The sequence below is a fragment of the Aplysia californica genome, unplaced genomic scaffold (assembly GCF_000002075.1).
Source record: "Aplysia californica isolate F4 #8 unplaced genomic scaffold, AplCal3.0 scaffold00231, whole genome shotgun sequence".
In the NCBI taxonomy this organism is placed as follows: domain Eukaryota; kingdom Metazoa; phylum Mollusca; class Gastropoda; order Aplysiida; family Aplysiidae; genus Aplysia; species Aplysia californica.
The window spans coordinates 536,894-541,793 of NW_004797501.1; positions in this window are offsets into that span (position 1 = coordinate 536,894).

Genomic DNA, 4,900 nt, shown 5'->3' on the forward strand with positions numbered 1-4,900 from the left:
GGAATAATTTTCTTTAGTCAGACCACAACGTTTCATGTTACTGTTGTATGTTGTACTGTATTGTAAAGCGCCCAGAGCCTGTGTACTTTATTCGGGGTTGAGCGCTATATAAATGTCATTTATTATTATATACCCCCTTGCGCGTAACTTTGTTAAGAAATGCATTAAGTTAATTACGGACTTGTAACATGCGATCGCTGTCTTCTATACGAGCCTGAATGTTACTTCTGTAAGCATGAACAGATGAAAGACTGAATTTTACTTTTCGGATCCAGCAGCCATCTGGGTTCTAGCCCTTCGGCCTATCGATATGGCTATGGCTAAGAATTTAAAGTATTTCCTATATCGGGGGGGGGGGGGGGGGGGCAGGTAGATTGGCGCTACGCAGGTCGCTAAGTGCAGGGCAGGTAAAGAGATGGTGTGATACTGTTTGATCCTTGCAGTCACACAAGATGTAGTTAGGTTGGGTATCCTTGCGGATCCTATTTAGATATGAATTCAGTTAGATGTGGTGTGTATGAAAGACTGAAAAAAACAAGGCCAGGACTACGAGGAGGACGCAGCATTATTTTCCAATGTGAACTCCGACCCGTTCCTAGAGCATGAGCAAGTTGTTCAGCTGTTCTTAGCGCAGAAAGCAAAATATTTTAGAAGAGAGAAAATACATCTTTCAACCTTAAAAAAATTGTACCTACGTTGTGCATTTTTCTTGCTCTCTGATCTTCGACGTTTGGAATTTGAATTTCAACAAAATATTTCTCGAGCATATGCAACCGATATCAATGATTAAGAAACTGAAAATTACATTTTTTTAAATTTTATTATTTTAACTTGGGCTTTGTATAATTACATCAGAACGGCTGGCCGACAATAATGTGTTTGATGCAACTTGATATATATATATAGAGATCTGTATATTGTAAAATCCCTTGGTGCATCTGGCGCCTCAGCAGCTTGTGCGCATTGCCTTTTTGCATATTGCAACACAAAAGGAGTGGTTACTATTTTAGTCTAGACCAGTGGTTTTCAAAGTGGGCGCTACCGCCCCCAGGGGGGCGGTGGCGACAGTTTGGGGGGCGCTGTGGCGAAATTGGGCGATTGGGGGCGGTGGTGGGTTAAGGGGGTGGTGTGAAATTTTCATGAAATGCAACATAAAAAATGGTGAAGAGAAAGAAGCCACATAAAAAATATTTAAAAATTTTAATTGATAACTTGGGCATAGTTTACAATACTACTTATTACTAAGAACTTTCTTTTCCAGCACTCAAAGCCCATAATAAATAATTATAAAGATGATTCATCCCGGCAAATCTGACAAAAATATGGCATACTTCAAAACTCTAAAGATCAATTTTCAGAAATAAAAATCAATTAAATCGATGTTTGCAGCCGACGTCGATCAAGCTGATGAAGACTTACGAGTAACTTATAATTTATCTCTGCTAATTGCAAAGGCAGGCAAACCACGTACTCTCGGTGAGGACCTCATTACCTGCGATAAGAGAGGTGGTCAGCACAGTCCTGCACCGTGCCCCGGAGCCTGTGTTGAAAATTCTTGCCATTAAGTGACAATACCGTTCAAAGACGTATGGATGGGATGTCAACAAATGTTAAGGAGTCATTGTGCAAAATGCTTTAAGGACGTGAGTTCATCCTTCAACTGGATATCGGTTCATTGAGGGTGAGGTAGATAATGCAAGAATTGTTATTTGCGAAAATAATGGAAACAGATAGCAAAGTCGAGTCCATTTTCAAAGTGGTCCAAGAATTTTTTGAGGAGAAACAGATTCCTCTGGCCAATATAGTTGCCTATGCAACAAATGGAGCACCGTCGATGACTGGTCGGTACCGTAGATTTATGAGTTTCTTGAAGAAATCAGTCCTTGGGGTACTAACTGTTCGCTGTGTCATTCACAGACAGAATTTGGTGGCAAAAACCCTGAATGAAAGTCTGCATGACACACTAGCCATTGTCATCAAGTGTGTGAACAAGATCAAAGTCATCGCTTTGAACTCGAGATTATTCCAACAGCTGTATGCTGAAATGACGAGAACCTTCAATTCTTTCTTTTGCACACTGAAGTCCGGTGGCTCTCAAAAGGAAACCGTTTAACACAATTATTGTTCTGCCTGTTTGACTCTGTGCTGGAGCTTTGTTCAAGAAACAGACAGCGATCTCTGCAATAAACTGAAAGAACACAAGAACAACATTTCGTTCCTCACAGATCTTTTCACAAAGTTTAACCAGTTCAACTTGCAGCTGCAGGGGGATGACACCAACCTGATCAAAGCAATATCCATGCTTTCGTCATTCTTGTTGAAATTGGAAATGTTTCACCGAAAGATTGGCAGAAAAGAACTTGCTCAGTTTCCTAGCTTGACAGAGACACTAAAAGAAGGGCGGGTTTCTGATGAGGAACTAGGAATATATACCAACCACCTCAGAGATTTGCATGCTGATATGATCGCGAAGACAAGGTTTACTGATATCTTTTAACTAGAAATTCCAGACTGGGTACTCAATACAATACTGGAACAGATGGTGACTTGACAGTGGCAATTGAAGAAGAGCTGACAGTGAAAAGTGACTTTGAAATCAAACCATTGTTCAAAAAGTCGTACCAGTCATTGTGGTTGAAAACTATTGTGCAAGACAAATATCCCGTCCTGCGGGGAAATATCAAGTTGTTGTTCATCGCTTTTCCCACCTCCTGTCTAGTAGAAATGGGATTCGAAGAAGAGGAAAAAACTAAGGATCACAGAGCGTGGCGATTAGCGTCTGCTACTGACCAATCTGAAACCTGATGTTGATAGTTGGTTTCGTCTCACCAAGTCCCTACTTCCCATTAGGGCAGTGTCAATGACTTATTTGTATATGCTTACTTCGTAGTTTACCCTTACTTGGTACCTGAATACGTCTTTTCTTTTTTTTTTTTCTTTCTTCTTTTTCTAAAGCAAAATACTCACTTGTTTAATAGAGTTTGTTATGTGCATCTGCTGGCACTGCTGATGAAACTGACGATGATGGTTGCGGCGATGATTACGATGATGTTGATAATTACAGACTAAGATCCATGTCTACTTTTTCTTTCGTGTGGTTTCTCACATTTGAACAGCTTAATAATATTTTTATGTTCTACAATGGAGATATTTGATATACAAATCTCGGGCAACTTTATTGCAGCTCCTTGATGGGAGAAAACGTTTCAAAAAAATATTGTCAATCTGCTTTCAAACTAATGATCACTGTTATGGGGTTCTTTTTTTTTATTAAAGTGTTTTGCTTCTGTAAATGCCATAGTACATGTTTTACGTTTATTGATGTTAACAACACTGGTCGTTTAATACCGATGACACATGTGCATAAAATGACAGTATTTTGTTCTCAATGCTCTTGCATAACATTGAAGAAACAATGTGTTTTATTATCTCTCGTACACGCTTAATTTAAGACTCTGTAATGATGGTGATTTGCGATCCAACTAATATTCAGAACCAAATCATTAGAATTTAGGCACTTTGTTTTGTACCCTTTTTTTTTTAGCTCGCTCTTTATTTGTGATTGTTATTATATTATGCATGTCGTTATGTCAGATTGATGGTTGGGGCGGAGTAGGGGGCGCTCGGACTCGGCTGAGTGAAAAAGAGGGCGGTGGGCGAAAAAAGTTTGAAAACCACTGGTCTAGACCATTTTTGTTACGACGCAGTTGAACCAGGCGCTTGTCAATTTTGGGGGATATGGAGTTATCTGTAATAGCTAAAAGCTTATTCATCTGCCTCGCTTTCAATAAATAGAATACGCATCTATCTTGAATAGAAGTCGCAAATGAAAGGAGAAGGATCACCTGGTTTGAGAGGTAAAATTAGCGAAAAAATGGCCGCCAAGGGTTGGTGACTCCTAAAGCTTGAAAGTCTTTGGAAACTGTAAATTTACATTTTTCGTGCCTTTAATCAGTTTTTTTAAAAAGTAAAAGCCACTGAGAAATCTGTTTTTAAGGGACATAAAAGGTGTGGAGGAAAAATTTTTTATAAAAATTGCTAAACGAAAATATAGAAAAAGTCGTTTTCTTTTATTTCATTACTTTGTCAAGGGCCTGGTTTCACTATGACGCCTCACATTTTTACGTCACTTTCTGGACAGCCTTCGCGTTGTCACGTGGAGGCAGCGAGCAGGGATTATCCTGCATAATAATGTTATGAGTGGGTCAAGCTTTATAATACACTTGTAAATACATTACTGGAGATTTTTTGTTCATAATATCATTTTTTTGTTTTGCTTGTGTGTTTATTTTATTGTCTGGAATTATCAAATGGGAGCTACAAACATGATGAGGGTGCATTAAATGAAAGTTTTATTTCCGATAATCTGACTCTGTTCAATAATTATATTTTGTGCGTATTATAGAACTTATGTATTCTCTTTTATGAAAGGTCAAGCTTGTAAACCTTTTAAAAAATTTTTAGAGAGATTTTTTCCCCTGGACAGCATTTATTTACAGTGTGCTTCTCAATAGTTTAGAAATATTCTTTAATTTTACCATTGCGATCGCTAGATTATTAATTTAGAGAAAATTGCGTTTGCAGTGTCTGATAGATGGCGAGTGTAGTTGTTATTTAGTTGATGTCATCGGCGTGTTCGCATTAAAATATCCGTGTTGAGACGGAAACGGATTATTACGAAAGCTGAAACTGCTCACCAATCATTTTCCATCTGGGTCACCTGTAGAAAAGGAACAATCTAAATGATACACAAAGGTAAGGATGAATCTTTTCTGAATTGAACTGATCTGACAAGAAGCTTAAATCAGAAGGACAGTAACTGTGAGGGGGCATTTGTGTATGCGGGTGTGTGCGTGCAAGTGTGAGTGTGTGTGTGTGTGTGTGTGTGTGTGTGTGTGTG